General features: G+C 41.3%; 1 long non-coding RNA gene across 11 annotated transcripts in view; it reads right to left on the bottom strand.

Moving 5' to 3' along the window:
- The window catches only part of LOC107326494 (uncharacterized), a 138,131-nt gene that overhangs the window by 59,616 nt on the left and 60,739 nt on the right, over window positions 1–17,776 (bottom strand). For 7 of the 11 annotated variants that reach the window (XR_015798507.1, XR_015798508.1, XR_015798498.1 and 4 more), the window contains 3 exons: window positions 13,369–13,480; window positions 11,647–11,750; window positions 6,410–9,709 (listed from right to left, as the gene is read on the bottom strand). This is a non-coding gene — a long non-coding RNA (uncharacterized LOC107326494). Of the gene's footprint in view, window positions 1–3,715; window positions 3,820–6,409; window positions 9,710–11,642; window positions 11,751–13,368; window positions 13,481–17,418; window positions 17,502–17,776 lie in introns of those variants that run through there. The other 4 variants (XR_015798499.1, XR_015798502.1, XR_015798501.1 and 1 more) reach the window with 4 other exon arrangements.

Here is a 17,776-nt window from a genome sequence, read left to right as displayed (position 1 = left end):
CTGTCTTCTCCTCCATGCAATCTGAAATGGTATCCAGATGTTGGATCTTTTGTTCCAAGACTTAAATTTCCAACTTCTCCTACACAGAGATACACAACAACTCTGGAAACCACATAGTCTTGCTGTGTGCAACCTGAACACAAATGCTCTGTTGAAACTGCTGATTTCGCTGATATTGATATTAACTGCATAAGTGATTGCAACCACCCCCTATTCTCTGACCAGTGTCCATGTGTGGGGTGATCCAGGCTCTTTATGATTTTAGGGGTTTGCTTTTAAACCAACATTCAGCAATTTAAGTGGCAATCTTATGCTGCCTCACCTGGGAAGAAACCCATTGGTAACTCAGTGGGGTTTTCTTCCAAGCAAACAGACATTGGATTAGGTGTAAGAGACCCAAAGGGATTTACAAAGGCAAAGAGAAAATGAATTTCACACCAACCACCATGATTGATTTTCCCCCAAGATCAAGAGCGAACATTTTGCTAATTTGACAGGATCAGGCCGCCCCCAAATGGAAAAAGATGTATATACACAGCATAGAGTATCTACGCTGTTTAGAAACTCTTTCTGTGGCTGGAACAGATAGATTTCTCTGAAGTGACCTTCTTATCCAAAGTCAGGGAGCTACGAATGCATCTGCTTCCCTCTCTCAAGGACTCTGCATAGACCCTGCATTGCAGTGTCGGCATCGGGAATTATCCCCATTGCAACAGTTTCTGGATTCTGCCCTCACCTCCTGACCCAGAGGTTGGAAGAGGGCCAGCTTGGTTGTACGGATGGACATTGAGAGGTCTGACTAATGGTCCCATAAAAATAAAACAATCAAAATTTCTGATAGAAAGTGCTGGGTTCATCACTGACCTTTTTTTAAGGGAGATGGTTCTTCAACCTGCACAGATAGGTTACATACAAGGCTGGGTGGGAATGGTTATTCTGCCCACATGCAGAGAAGGGACTGTTGATCTTATCATACGGAGGGTGCCCCTTCATAAAAATCAGAGCTTTTTATCTTTTAAGGCAGACTTTGGGATTGCAAAGGTGATGGAAGGATGGCTTTCACCTGGCAAATTTCAGAAGCCAGAGACATTGCTTCTGAACATGGTTATATGACAAAACAACATCATTTGCACAGGTTGGAAAAGGTGTTTGCGAGTGAGAAATAGGACTGTGCCAATTCAGTCAAGTATCAGGTTGCGTGCCCTTTGCCAAAAGCAACAAAGTCCATAGGTCCTATAAATAGTGACTTCTTGGGCTCTATGCAATGGCCATGCTGGCTACAGAAGTTGAGAGTTGGTCCAAAACATCTGGTGGGCATCAGATTCAGGAAGGCTGGGGCGAAGTAAAATATCACAGTTTCTTGAATTACAGCCAACTTTGCAATCAGAATAAATCTGTGTAAGTGTAGACACTTGAACAAGAGCTTAATGTTTCCTTTAATACCCACTACCCTGACCAGAAGCCAACTTTGCAGCCAGACTGCACTTTTCTTGCCCTGCCCGACGTACAGCAAGCCCAAGGGCTTCTCAGCCATGAGCATTTCATATCTAAAACTCTTACAAATCTGAGTTGCAAGGATCCAGAGAATCACTAGATGGCAGCAAAGAAATATGGGAGACTGACTCTCTTCTGCCACCCAGTAGACTTCTGGATTTTGCAGGTATAGTAGCCTTATGAAAACGGTACAGACTAACACTGTTCCCACCCTTTAACTTTTTAGACTATTTAGCAGCTGCCGATAGAATAGGCCCATGTCCCTTTTTGCTGTGCTGTCTCAGGATATTCCCCGGGGTGCTGCAGTGTTTCCAATTCAATCAGGAAAAGAAAAGTGCTGTGTTCATGGTGCTGCATGTTCCGAAGCACCACTCCAGACTGAACCCAAAGCGTTGCACGATCGTGGTGCTCCCTAGCGTAGCTCATCATCTAAGTGGCTGGACTCATATGATCTACTCAACCGGCTCACCTGGTTAGCAGACCAAGCAACTGTATCTCTAGCAAGAGGTGAGCGGTAATTTTCGCACAGCTTAGCCTGTTTGGCAACCACCTCTTCTTCGTTTATGATTCAGTGCCCAGAAAATGGGATAATTCAGGCGCCAGGTTGACTGGGTCATGGGAATGAAGCCACTGGGAACTTGTATAACTGCCAAGTTGTGAAGAAGGAACAAAGCCTTCTTTATGTTTTGGGGAGTTTAAAAATTTGGGGGCTTTTTTTCCTGTGTTGTTACTTGTGACTGCCAAAGTCACTGGGAGCCAGGTGGTGTACAAATAATAAGAATAATAAGAATAAGAGACGGAGGGGCTAATTCTGGCTGCACAAGACCAAGCCTTAAGAACAAATGCATACGAAGCCAGAATCGAGAAGACAGCCACAGACAGCAAATGCTGCCTCTGTGAAGAAGCTGAAGAAACAGTGGACCACCAAGTCAGCTGTTGCAAGAAGATCACACAGACTGACTACGAACCACGGCATGACAAGGTAGCAACAGTGGTGCATTGGAAGATCTGCAAGAAATACCATCTGCCTGCAAGCAAGAACTGGTGGGACCACAAAACAGACAAAGTAATAGAAAATGAAGATGCTCTGGGACTTGAGAATTCAAACTGACAAGCACCTGCCACAGAACACCCCAAACTTAACAAACGATGATAAGAAATCCGCTTTTATACCAATCGTGATTGGAGCTCTTGGAGCAATACCTAAAGGACTCCCTCGATATTTGGAAATTTGGAATTTATCAGTCCTGAACACCTCAATTTTACAAAAAAATACCCTGATTGGAACTGCCTATATCCTCAGACGCTACCTCAATAATTCTTAGGTCCTTGGTTAGGACTTGAATGATTAAGTTTTTGCCAGCCTGACGGTGAATCTAATTGTAGATTACCCGTAAGAATAAGAATAATGCCCATCTTCCCAAATTGGGTGGAAACCCTCTTGAATATGTTGTATTTATCTATTTTCTTCATTTGTTTTTACTCCATGTTTCCTCCAGGTGCTTCAAGGAAGACTACAGAGCCGCCCAATTCTTTCCCTGCTACAACAACCCTGTGAGGTAGGTGTTGCTCATAAATAACAACTGGATCACCCAGTACAGTTCTATGGTTAAGAGTGGATTGGATCATGAATCTCTTGGCTTCCAGCCTAACAGCTTTCCCATTGCCGTAGGTTCCCACAACGTGCTTAACTGGGTTCCTGAGCTGACCCATGTTCCAGTGAATCCATTGAATCCTAAATGATCCAGATAGCGATCACTCAACCCAAGAAGACACAGAAGAAGAAGAAGAAGTCAGGAGGAATCTGGTAGCACCTTCTCAAGCTAACACGTCTTATTAAAAGGCCTAAGATGTGGTGAGCAGCAACTCACTTCATCAGATGCAACGGAACTGTGTTTCTCAAGCTTGGCCACTTGAAGACGTGTGGACTTCAACTCCCAGAATTCCCCAGACAGCCATGCTGGCTGGGGAATTCTGGGAGTTGAAGTCCACACGTCTTCAAGTGGCCAAGCTTGAGAAACACTGGGCTAAACCGATGCAGGAAAGAAAAAAGAAGAAAAAAAGCCTTTTCAAAAATAAGAAACATGGGTTGCTCCTACCAAAGGCAACTACACCTGTCCAGAGACTTTCCTTATCTGCCTTCTTAAAAGGCAAGAGAAGTTGACCTTTAAGTTGACCGTTGATTTTATTTTATTTTTCTAAAGATATCATTCCTTCTCACCCTTTCTGGCCTCAGCTCATCGGGAGCCACATCTCTGCAGCATTGCCGCCCGTCAGTAGCGACTCCCCTCGGCCTCTCCCCTGCTAAGCACCAATCTGATTTTCCTGTAGGCGAGAGGACAAGAATTAATCACTGCAATTCTTATTAAGGGATTTAACAATCTGTATTAAACTTCCTCTGTCCATGCTTCCTTGCAGATTCAGAATTATCACCCTCACTTCTCTCTTATTATGGAACCTCATTTGTTTTCCTTTATTTCAGCAGGCAACCACATGCCACTACGGTTTTACACGATCATATACATTCAATGTCACCAAGAGGTAATTAGATTTTAAGACCCTCGATCGCACACAACGCAGCCACCATTCCAGCTTTATGACAGCACGGAACCACTGTTGTTTGGCTTATGGCTGTTGATTTTGCAATAAGAATAACATCGTTGGCACCCGCTCAGCCCATTACTCAACAGAAAATGCAGTCTGTGAGGTTAGTACCTGGTTGGAAAAAGATTCAGACTCAGTGTTTTGGCATATGAGAGAACAGAGGCCCGGCCCTTCTTTACAGCAGACCCTTCAGGCTTCAGGCTTCCGCACGAAAACAGATGTGGCTGCTTTAATGAGCCACGCTAAAGACACAGTCATTTTAAAGAGGTCTTGTGAACCTGCTCCCATGGGTTCAGAACCACTTCATCTGAACTATCGTCCAACCATGCACAGCCCTGCAGTCTATGACTTTTGTTGGATGGGTGAGAGTGCCTGTTCAAATACTGGCTGAGCTGAAATTATTTTAAGTCGGTTTGAATTACGTTAATTAACTTTAATTAATTAGGAGGAAGAAATCTTCCCTGAATGTTCAGAGCCTGAAGCAGAATGCATGTGGTGGGGGAAGACATGGACATTCATGGAGGGTCAAGAAAAAACAAATGACTTGTGTACAGTAGTATCATCGTGCAAATGCCACCGTGCATGTAATGGTGGCATTTGTGTGATCAGCTCAATGTGTCTGTGTTGTCATTTTGGCATCCTCATGGCTTGCAGAGGATACCGGTGGGAGAGGATGTTAGCAGCTCAGAGTGCTGCTACTATAACTGAAAATATACTTATAAGCCACTGGTTTCCACTTAAAGAAATCATAGTTTTTGCTTCATACCAAAAAAATTGCCAACTGCTGCAGCGTAGTTGCTGGAAGACTCAGCTACACCACTCCAGGGGGAACTGTAATTTCTTGCAGATCCCCCTGAACTATATCTAACCCAGTGTTTCTCAAGCTCGTCCACTTTAAGCTGGCTGGGGAATTCTGGGAGTTGAAGTCCACACACCTTCAAGTTGCCAGGTTTGAGAAACACTGATCTAAACCCTTCTTTCCTGGCATGTGGTGCCAAGCAGCAATAATGGCGTTCTTTAGAGGTACAGAAAATGTTTCATTATTTCAAAACTGGAATGGGTTGTTCTGACTTTGCCAAAAGCGGTCTGGTCTCAGAATGAACCATTTGGATTGCAAAAAGATGGTTGGAATCACCTACTGTATTTCAAGGTCAGACCACTTCTGCTAAAGTTGCAACTGGCATTTTGCATGTTTTGTATAACTCTAGTGTCTCGGCAGGTGGCGTGGCCAACTTTGAGCTTGGAAGCTACACAGGATTGGACCTCGTTTGTATTTAGATGGGAGATCACCAATAACCTTGCAGTAAAAAAAAAAGCCATATCTATCTATCTATCTATCTATCTATCTATCTATCTATCTATCTATCTATCTATCTATCTATCCATCCATCCATCCATCCATCCATCCATCCATCCATCCATCCATCCATCTCTATCATCTATCTATCTATCTATCTATCTATCTATCTATCTATCTATCTATCCATCCATCCATCCATCCATCCATCCATCCATCCATCTATCTCTATCATCTATCTATCTATCATCTATCAATCATCTGTCTTTTCAAAATACAGATTACAGAAAACAAATTGACAAAACATATAAATACACTCAATACTACAGCATCAACAAAACCCACACAGTTAAGACCATGGGTGAACTGAAAGAAAAAAATTAATAAAAACCAAAGGAAAGAAAAAAAAGATTTTTAAAAACCCAAACAGATTAAAGAAGAAAAAGAAAAAAATCTACCTTATGTAGTAAACCTATCAATAGATACTAGCAAACACCGCTATGCTATTCCTGCATCTGGAGTACAAATCATCTTTTTTACCTGGTACCTTTAAAACGTCTCAGCAGCTGGCAGTATCTGGCTGACCTAGCCTGCATTCTGAAGCTTAGCAAGTCAGGGGTGTCCACAAGGTGTGGTCAAAAAAGTCAACATGGCAGCCACAGCAGTGAGATTGAATCTCCACCTGTTTTGGTTTTTGTTTTTAATGGGTGATACACATAAAAACCAGGATGAGTTTCAGTTGCACCACTTCAGCTGCCATCTTGATTTTTTTTTTTTTATCATGCCCTGTGGACACCCCTGAAGCAGGGTGAGATCTGGATAGGAGACCTCAAGGAAAGCCAAGGATGGTAGGTTAGACTAAGAAATTGAAAAGAACTTCCTGGATGAAATCAGTGACAAGCCACTTCTACCATTTGAAATTGTGCGCCGCCCTGAGTCACTTGGATTGAAATGGGCACGCCCATGAAGTCACAGAAGTTGAGTTCAATTCAAAGACATCTTTACTTCTTTATTTTTAAAAGCGTTCAGTGCAGTCTGGCAAAACGAATGTGGGAATGCTGACTCGCAGCTCAGTTGTGTTTATTGTCATTACAAGTTTTACAAATACATTTAATTGTCCCTGGAGTGTTTCCCAGAAAATAAAGGGGCAATTTAAATAGAAGATGAGCACAATATTCATAATGCATAGTAAAAATTAGAGTGTAACCAATAAAACACTGATAGCTCAACAAGGAAAGTTCTTCCAAAGTGTATCAGCTCAGGGGCACCCGCGGGGGAGTCAAAAAAGTCAAAATGTCAATCCTTCATCAAAGCCCTGCTCCTTTTTTGATATGCTTTGCAATGGGGCAGGGCTTCCCTTGTGACTTGAAGATGACTCTTTTAAACCCCTCCCATGGATACCCCTGTATCAACTATTTCTCTAATCATGTCAGTTAATGATGCATCTTATCAATATTGTCAGCCTTCCATTCAACAACTCAGATTCAGAAATCCTAGCAAAAAGTATTTAGCCCCGATCAAGCTAGCAACTATTAGAACCAATAGAGTTGAACGACCTTCAATGGGGAACCTCAGATTAAGCTATACATGTAATCTCCCAATGTACCAGCCAGTTAGCCAACTAAAAATCATATCTGGTTGCACATAAAATCCTATCTTTCATGGGGGTACATGCTATAATCTCTTAATTACATTTAACAGTTAGGAGCCACTTTCTAAGGACAATTCAGGGATCCAAGATGGTCCTCACTATAGAGTTTCTATGCCAGCTCTGCTTTCATTGTCTACATATGGTCTCTCTATCCAAATGATGCATCTGAGTCTTCATAGTATGTGGGTGTGGGTGTATATATACACATTCTTGCCTTTCTTGAACACATCCAGGGAATGGGATCCCATCCTTTCTTTGGGTGATTGGTTCTAGTGTTGAACTACTCTTACTGAAGTTTTTTTTTTTTTAATTGGAATCGACTTTCCTGTAACTTGAATCCATTATTCCATGTCCTGCACTCTAAAACAAGGGAAAACTGGTTCTGATCTTCCAATTTATGCAACTGAACTACCATAACTGAAAAACTCCTAACAGCAGCATAGTCAAACGAAGCCAAACAATACACCTACAATAAAATATACCGTTTTCCCCTCCAGCCTGTTGCCCTCCAGATTTGCAGTATTTTGGGAGTTGGACATACAATATTTCAAGAAAGCATCAGATTGGATCTAACTAACTAACTAGATCTAGTATCTCAGGAAAATGCCCACTTCTCACTGTGGTATCAGTGATAATCTCAAAACATCTAAGTCTCACGATCACAAAGCTGTTGAGAAGTTCACCTTCCAGCAAAACTACTTCTGAAGTCCAAAAGACTTGCAAAAACACGGGTAAGCAATATTTTGAGAATACAGCTGTTTTCTTGTTCATTCGGGCGGTGGGATTCAGAATCCAGCAAAAGATAATAGGTTTGGGCAAAACTAGATTGGGTCGCTGAACCATCCACTGGAAAAACCAGTGAGAAGTTTCAGATATCCTCATTCTTCATGGAATCAAAGTTCTTCTGCCCCATTGCTTTATGGAAAGGATTTCTGACTCCTTTGTAGTTTGTAGCAATTCTAGAGACTCCCTTCGGTGCTATCCTTCTAACAAGACCCATCCTGGCATATTTTTTTAACTTTAAGTGCTATGTCTGTTATCTGTTATCTACCCTGGAGAATCTTTTCCAGGAGTCCTAATCAAATGACACTAAAGAAATAAGGAGGGAGAGATTAGGTGAACTTAGATGACCTCTATACTAGCCAATTTGACACATGGGGGGGGTTTTCCCCCTGGTTTTTCAAACCTTGTAGTAGCATACAGTTCTCCAAATACAACTTTTCAATAACTCAGGTATATTTTATTCTGCACTCTAAACTGGGATGTTGCCTATCTAACAGATGATTATATTATTTTATTCTCCCAAATCTTCTTAATATTGCAATTTTAAAACTAAATGTTTCTGCTTGCTAACCTCTGCTGCAATTTAATTTGGTAACTGGTTTAATTGTTCTGATGTTATATTATGTTTTGTTACCTTTATACATTTTATCATTTTCACTTTTTATTTTATGAACTGTCCCAGGTTTTGCTATTGAATTGCAAAGATACACGGTAATTAAGGAAGTTGAATTTATATAAATCATTCTATTTTACATGATTTTTTCCTATCTCCATCCCTGTATTCAGCTCACGTCTTAAATTTGGACATACCTATTCAATTCAAAAAGTGAAATGGAATTATACTTCAACATTCCAAATTTGGCAACCCTTTTCCAGTGGAAAAGGTGCATTTTAGGGCAAAACACATAAAAAATAAACATGTTATACAAAATATGTACAGAAACAAATTATTAGGAAAAGCTGTGTGCAAAAACAAAATCAATAGAAGTATATATAAAATGCATATAATAAGAGAAAAACATTAAAAGTAGGTATGCATTTTTGTGAATACTTCTTTTTAAAATGTGATTGGATCCAGAAATGGGACATCCTGTTTTACAGTATTGAGGACTGGAAATGTATTTTTCAGGAGATCCATATGATTGAGCTGTAAATCCTACTGAGTTCAATAATACTTATGCCCAAGCAAATGTCGATGAGCATTTTTACTCTATACATTGTAAGGAAGACTGGTGTTTACCCATCAGTTTGGCATTAAACTCCTTCCTTCCTTCCTTCCTTCCTCCTTCCACCTTCCTCCTTCCTCCCTTCCTTCCTTCCTTCTCCCTCTGGCTCCCTCCTTCCTTCCCTATTTATTTATTTATTTATATTTCAAATTTAGATACCACCCATCTCACAAAAAGTGACTCTACCTTCCTTCTTCCTCCCTCCCTCCCTTCCTTCCCTCCTTCTTCCCTCCCTCTCCTAGTTCTCATTTTCTGCTCCAGCCCCAAAGGACTCTGAGTAGATTATGTTCCTCTCTTTCATTAAGCAGACTACAGGTGGTCTTCAAGAGCAGCCCTCTGTAGAGCAACTTGCAATAATTCGGAGGGAGGTGAAGGCAGGAATGACAATCTGGGGATTCCTGGCCCAGGACTGTTGTACCTTGTACACCAGATGCACCAGTGCAAAGGCACCCTTGGCCACAGCTGTCACCTGCTCTTTGTGGGTTACCTTCCATTTTGGCTCGCACGAAGTGGCCTCATAACAGTGGGGTAGGCAGCACATTCTGTCTTTTTTTAAATAATTCTTCAAAACGGGAAACATGGCATGCCAATCAAACTTGGAGCCACTGCAGACAGAGTTGGGAAAGGCTGAGTTCTCCCTGCCCTCCTGTGACCCTGAGGTGCAAAAAGAAAGCAGTAGAGATACGGAAACATCAGAAAAGAAATTTATTACACATCCTCTGCTTATTATGGACCATGTACTAAACCATGATTATGGTGAATGTTACTGTCACACCAGGGTTCCCATTGTGGTTAAGGCCTTCCTCCTGAATCTCAACTTAAACCATGGGTTAGGTTGGGATGTTATACTGGGCCTAAGCATAAGATGACTTAGTCAGACCTTCTCAGCCTGTTGCTCTGCAGTTGAGGGGGCCTTGCAGCTCCCAGAATCCCTAAAGAACAAACGGAATGTACACAGAATTGCAGCTTTATTAGCTTAATAATGTTTTCTTAAACATTCTGCACCAATAGTACATGCCCTGCCTATATGGAAGGCATTCATATATCGTATCTTTGCATGGGTACAACCCAGAGCCCTTCTTTCACTTTGGCCTTAGTCTTCCTGCAAATATACCAGGGACAACAACTGCTGTGGGTGAAAACACTGCCAAGATCTATCTCAGGATTACTAAGAAATCCCGGTCCATTGGCCGTGCCCCGATGGACCTGGGTTTCTTCCCATGCAGATCTCAGCACAGTATCCACAGTATCCTATTTTTATCTTTGATCTGAGAAACCCTCCAAAATGATGGAGCCTTGATACAGAACTACAGAGCAATTCCTATGGCACAACACGGAGCAGAAGCATTATTAACCCTGATCAGGCCCGCCATGATTTATGCTGTCTCTGCAATTTTGCATCTCATTTTCTGCCTTCCTGTGATGACAATTATTAAGGTGCTGTGGAATTACCATATGAATTGTGCTCCCTACATCAGTGCAGTTCCGTCCCACCCATACCTGGCCATAAAGCTTTATTACACTTTGCACTAGGCAGGCTTAGCTCAATGGGGTGGGGGGACACTATGATCCTGGAGCACATGAGAACCCTTGGCAGGGCTTTGCAACTATTCTCGATACTTCTTCTCCCTTCAGAAGACCAGAGGTGCCCATTTTTGGTGAAGTTTTTCCGCAACAGACACCATAGTAGCTGAACAGTTAAAGAGAATGGGGTACTGTGCCAGCTGATATGGAAGTTCTGTGGAAGGGTAGCAAGAGATCAGTTGTTCATTATGATGGAGAATTATCACTTGTGGTAGCTTTATTACAACTTTAGATAGCAAAACATCTTGGTCCTGTTCTCACCTTATCAGCTGGGCATGAAAAGCACTGCATTTTTAACTAGCGCTAGGGCAATTCCACCTAGCAGCCTACATTGGATTTCTCTAGTGGGGCTCCCAACTGTTTCTGAAGCCAACATAACAAATTCCAGCCTAGATTGGAATGGTTTGGCAGGAATTGATGCTCAGTCCAGAGCATTTGCAGGCTCTGATTGGTTGTTCCCCTGCTTCTACTTCTCTCCATCCTCAACAGATAGTCACTGTGTGAGTGTCTCTTAGGGACTGTTCCTTCCTCACTAGTCCCCACCGTTCTCCTTTGCTTTCCCAGACGTTTGCATACATGGATGCCTTCAGAGCTGTTCCCATGTACTCGCTTCTGACACTAATGCAGACCCTGTCTTTCTCTCCCTCCTTTTGTACCATCCTTGCTTTAGTGTTTCAATGTTTAAAGCAAAGGGAACAGGTGGATCCTTCCTTACTGCATTCCACTGTGGCTCCACAGAAACTTTGTGGCAACAAAGAATTGGTGATTCACCAATAGCATTTGTTGAAAAGCTGTAGTTTTGTTCCAATGTGCAACTTAAAGATAAAAAACAGGGAAGGGAAGGGAAGGGAAGGGAAGGGAAGGGAAGGGAAGGGAAGGGAAGGGAAGGGAAGGGAAGGGAAGGGAAGGGAAGGGAAGGGAAGGGAAGGGAAGAGTTACAGTACAATAGTGAGAAAGAAAAGTTCATATGCTTCTCTCAGCTTGTGTAGAAATCCACTAGTACCTACTGGAAGATGTAAACAGAGGTGTCCTGGAAGCAGAGAGGAGGGAAACATGACAGCCAAGAGACTTTACTGGATACCATAGTCTTTATGGTCCATTGCTGGATCAACTGGAAGAAAAACAAGAAAAAGAAGTTGCTATACAGGGCAGTGACCACCACTGGAGGAGAAGTGGCATGCCAGCTGGTACTGTTGCCAATTGAAGCTGAAATGTCACTCGACAGGAATGAGGAGCAGGAGGCCAATCACTTGGAAGGGCTTAAGATTATTCAAAATGGAAAACAGTACATTTGAAGAGGAGCTTTATAACATTGACAGGGGCTTCAGTTGAGGTAGGCTGAGCATGAATGGAGGAGGGTGTTATCTATCCTTACACTCAGGAAATGGTGGGTGACCCATGCTGTCAACAAAGTGAGCAGAAAGTTTCGGTTTGGCCTTAGAAAGATACATTCTTCCAGTGAATTACAACCAATTCTCCTTCAATTTGGTAGGAAAAAAATGGTTTTTGATTTTTTTTTCCTAAGAGAAGAGTTTCAGAATTTCTACAGGCAGAGGTGGGGGCTCTTGTCCTTATTAATAATAAGGTGGTCAAGAGATGTGTGAATCTCCTGTCTTCAGCCATCTCTCCATCGGATTCAAGCATTCCTGGGCTTCTCACATTCCACTAAATCCCAAGAAGACAACATGGCAAAATATCTTTCCAAGGAGTTTTTTTCAGTAATGGCGCTATTGCCATCACTAGGGAGTCTTACTCTCGAGAAACGATAGAAGAATTTCACTTCCCATAGAGAAATTCAGTGAAACTGTTCCCCTAAATCTTCTGTCCAGAGTTTGGTGCACTATGATCCTGGGGCAAAGGAGAAGAATTGCAATATAAACTTTGTGTTTCTGAATTTAGTCGATGGGGAGAGGTTGTAAGCTGAACTGGAAGCTTTAGGCTCGACTACTTTTTCATGTAGTCCAGTGATGCTATACCAGATCGGCAGCAGTTTGCCAAGATTTCGGACAAAGCCATCTTTCGTTTTCGCTTCCCAAATGATTCTTAAGTTTGGAAATGCGAAACACTGAACCTGAGATTTTCTACATTACTATTGAGCTCCTGATCTGAATGGCAAAAAATTGAACAAGTGTAGATGGCACAGAAAACATGAACTCATTCCTGCCATTTATTGGTTGTTTAGATTTCTATAACCCAGATCAAGTAGGTCGAGCACAGCATGGACTCGGCTACAGAGTTCCAATCTGTCCCCATCCCCATGTCATGATGAGATGTCAGCCCTTTTGCCTTAAACTGAAGAGCAATTAAATTGCTGAAAATACACCATATCGTACCAAGTCAGGCAATTAAAATAAGTACCCAGTGCATTGTTCATGGCAGGACGCTTTCATGCAATCTTGCTTAATCTTGCATTAGTGGCTCTTTCTGCTGGTTTACCGATGTTTCATTTTGATTTTACAAGGAAGTTACCCATATAAGGGGCCATGTCTGCATTAGGCTGCACTGCTCCTCATCAGTGGGTATCTGTGTAAATCAGCCAAGGTATTCCTAGCAGCTACTAGTGGGTCTAATGATATTATTTCACAAAAATAAAAATGGTTGGCAATTGTTAGTGGTGCGATTGCAGAAAGAGAACGGCGTTAATGTGCTATAAGAAGGTAACAGCGCATTCCAATCAATCGTGCTCTTTAAGCCAACTAGTTATTGTCTATATTACTCATAAAATATACCTCTCTGGAAAACCCATCCAGATGAAATAAGCCATCAATCTTGATACATTACTACTCATTTTCCATAAGCGGAGAGAGCAGATATCTTCCTGAGGTTTGCCGTTTGCTCAAACTGTATTAAAATACATAGTCAGATGTTACAACTTATGGAGCTCTTCTGTTCATAAATTGTTGCCACTGATTAGGACATAAAACATATTTTATAATGCCATAAAGCCCCCAGAAGAGACAAGATTACTCAGATTTGCCTTTATAGCTCAATATGTACAGATTTCTTGAAGCAAAAACCTTGTGTATTTTACGCCTATTGCTGGAGGAGGAGGTGGAGGAGGAGGAGGAGGAAGATGATTCACGGAAGCATCAGGCATTTCAATAAAACATTATGACTGTATTGCTTGTTGAGTGAGGCTTCGTTGCCACATCCGATTCTGAACCCTTAAATTGTCGGTTCTAAACATATTAATTTCCCTTATAAATCAGCTCTGTCTGGGAGAAACTGGTGCTCATATTCTTTGAAACTTTGGTCAAAAAGCAATCAAGGAATATCAGTTTTGGACCAATATTGTTTGTAATATTTTGCAGTGTTGCAAGTCTTGTTGCAATGCTTCAGCAATGATCTTTAAAACTCACACCCATAGCATTTCAAACAAGCACTGGGATTTAACACATCATCCACCACTGAAATGGCCATCATGGGGACTAAACAAAACATGTGCACTTATTAACCAAGTTAGCTGAAACATATTGTGCAAACATAGCCACTGTGGGCATCAAACCTTAGCTTCTTCTGGGACCAACTACACAGACAACCCTTCAACCTCCCTCTGTTTGCTATTACCCATTGGGCCATGAATCAGATGGAAATATTGGATTGTAAACCATCCTGAGGTTTCTAAAACTTCAAGAGAAAGGAGTTTTTTTAACTGAATCCATCAATCAAAAGCCAGCTGTGGGATTGCCTAAATCCTATGGTTTCTAAACTCAAGAATTGGCTTCCCAGCAGCATTAAGTCTATTAATAGTCATAGCTCAGTCTGGTGGATGACTCCTCTGTAACATCCACAAGCATCTACTTAGGCAAATAACTCGTGTAATCCAATGTTTTGTTGGGTCATCTTATTTGCTGTTTTTTATACCTACAATTTAAGGGTTCAGCTATTGAATTCTATTGCTAGTGCCACTGAAGATAATGACTTCAATTTGCATTCCTGAATGAACTACAAAGGCTTTTTAGCTAGACATTTCACTTTCATTTAACTTTAATGATTAGACACATAGAATAATAGATAACTGGAAGCAAGCAACTTGTGCTTTATTTAGCATGGCAATTCCAAAAATCATTACTTTTTTTAAAAATCCTTTTTTCTCCAAGTTCTAAGCAGGGAAACATAGAAAGCATGGAAGATGTCAAGCTTGGTGCTTCTGAAATGCATTACCTAACATTTACCTGCTAAGATGGCCAGATCTCAAAATAAAATCCACTGAAGCTCTGTTTTGGGCCAAAGTCTAAGCTTTGGTGGCATCTAGGTAGTGTTCTGGACAGAACACAAAAGAGAGAAAGCCCCATTTTTGGATGCAAATGATGCTACAGGTAGATTAACTTCAATATGTTGGCTTTTTAAACTGCAACAAGAAGGGTTGGGAAGTGCTTGGAGACATTTCTCTTCCATAAATAATGAGGATTGGTAACCCCTCAAAAAGGTGAATGTATCTTGGCTCTTTGAGAAACAGCCCAAACCTCCAGCAGCATTCAAGTTCTAATGAAGGTGTTCACTCTCAAATACTGATTTGTTATGTTTCCTTTATAGAGTTCTACATCTTTATGAAGGAAGTTTTGGGTGGGCTTTCATCTTTGAGTCCTACATTTTAACCTCTAGTTCTTTTATAGAGGACTCGCTTTGGTCACTCTTGAGAGGTGTGTCATGGCTCTGGTATTCATTTTCAGCTCTTTTTCCACAACATTATGGGCAAACATAGAACAGTGCCATCACAGTTTTTTTACTTGCCTCCTGTAGGTCAATAAAGCCTCCTTAGTTCCATCAATGTTTCCCTAGAATGCTGTTAATGAATTAAGTTGCAGAAGCCATGTCAATGGGTCTATGAAGTCTACTTTGAAAAGAAGACTTCTTGTGAAATTAACAACCTGTCCCTCATTAACCAAAGCCAGAGGAGGAAGGCAATGGAGAAAATGGTAGCGGGAATTGCTTTCTTTGTGTCCGATGTCTTTCTTACAGCACATCATCTGGGTAAGCAAACTTTTGATGCAGATTCTTCCTTTCCCAGGTCAGGTAGCCCCACATTTTCTCTAACTGAGAAGAAATCAGTACTGCTTGTGTTTTATTTAAAATGACTTATATTGTTTGTATGGCTTCCTTTGTATGGCTGACCAAGCCCATCCCAATACATCCTCAGGCTTGTTAGCAAGTAGACTTTTAAAATAAATCAGATGTTCAGGCATTTTTAAGCCTTTCCAAGTTTCTGTTGATTTATAATGACCCCATAATTCTACATTTAAGTCTGTTGCTCAGGGCAGAATTCCTAGTTCCAGCATTACAACGTTGTTATAGTAGTTTTTATATGGCTTGTCAAGGTCTTTCAGACTGGGTTTGCATAACACACAAAGCTACATTAAACTTGGATAGGTTGTCAGGACTTGATGGGAACCCAAAGATTGTTTTATTGAGGTACATGAAGCAAACTATAGCACATTAAATTATAATATGCTTTATTTGGTTGGCGATACAGTGTGATATGAATATAATAACTGTGTTTGACCATCAGGATTTAGATTTACTGTTTGTTTGTTTGTTTGTTTGTTTGTTTGTTTAGATGTAGAGGCCACCTGACTCCAGGCAACTGTGGGCAGCTCACAATTAAAATTGGGCAGGGGGAGGGTGGAGCCACCAAGGAGAAAATAGAACCATGCACATCTAGGAAGCATACGATATAACAAAAACACCCCTGTTATGTGAACGCAGCTGAAATGTGTGATGGTTAAGATAGTATATTAGGATGGGGATCCAAGTTCAAGTTCATTTTCAGCCATGTGGAAGCTCACTAGCTAAATCAGTAACTCAACTGAACCTACCACAAAAGATCCTTGTTGTAGGGAAAATGAAATTGAAGTGCTATGTAGACTGCCTAGAGTAGTGTTTCTCAACCTAGAGTAGTGTTTCTCAGCCTAGACCACTTTAAGATGGTCCTAGAGTAGTATTTCTAAAGTAGCTCCTAGAGTAGTGTTTCTCAACCTTGACTGCTTTAAGATGTGTGGACTTCAATTCCCAGAATTCCCCAGCTAGCCATCGGTCCTAGAGGAAAAATAAGGAATAAAGCATCTCTTAAAACAAGCTTGACTCCTGGTGACTTCATGGATGCATCCATGTGATTTTTTTGACATCATTGGCTGGCCATTGCCTTCTTTCATCTAGCCTCATCTAGCCTCCATCCTGAGGGTTTCCTGATGATCTCTCATCTAAACACTAATCAAATATGACCCAGCTTAGCTTCTTTGGGATCAGCCAAGATCAGCTAGGTGCTACCACTGGATGAAAAGGAGAATATCAATCTAACCCAGTGTTTCTCAACCTTGGCAACTTGAAGATGTGTGGACTTCAACTCCTAGAATTCCCCAGCCAGCCTTGCTGGCTGGGGAATTCCGGGAGTTGAAGTCCACACATCTTCAAGTTGCCAAGGTTGAGAAACACTGATCTAACCAATATAAGAGAAATAAATGAACAGTTGTTCTACCATCACCTATTGAGAAGGTAGTGCTACCAAGTTCAGTGGGACTTAACTTCCTGACCCTGACAAGTTGATTTCAAAATTTCAGCCTTTAAAGGGGTAATATTGCCTAGGATTGCAAACAGGAGCAAGGCTTGGCATGCCACCTCCTTGGAGATTGCTCTGCAGAGCTAACACAGGGGTGTTTTCCTGGCTTCTTTTGAGGGTAAGTGGCCTGGCATTATTGCTAACCATTTAAAGGTCTATAAAGTCTTCATCAAAAACAAGGATACATTATACTGATGATGATTGGTGATGTCCAGTAACCTACCTTAGCAAGGAGGCTGCTAAGAGTCCTCATTCCCACATCACTTCTGTTATTAGCTTTGATGTAAGAAAGGTGCTGTTCTCTCTCTGTCTCATTTTCAAGAGAAAGAGGATATAGCCATAAATTAATTGCCATAAATCATATATAGTTGCCATTAATCAATTGCCCTAAATGTTTTTCAAACTTGGCAACTTTAAGATGTGTGGACTTCAACTTCCAGAATTCCCCAGCCAGCACTGCCCTAAATTGATCAGGGGAAGGAGGAGAGGAAGAGGAGGAGAAGAGCAATAAAGTAAAATATACACATCCTTTTTGAAACAGTAGAATAAAGCAGGAAAATACCTACACCCATCCAAATTGC

The sequence above is a fragment of the Python bivittatus genome, unplaced genomic scaffold (genome assembly GCF_059951505.1).
Source record: "Python bivittatus isolate LINGU-HERP-01145 unplaced genomic scaffold, Pbiv_v1 ctg000700_np1212, whole genome shotgun sequence".
Classification (NCBI taxonomy): Eukaryota; Metazoa; Chordata; class Lepidosauria; order Squamata; family Pythonidae; genus Python; species Python bivittatus.
This window is presented reverse-complemented; position numbering and strand designations above follow the sequence as displayed.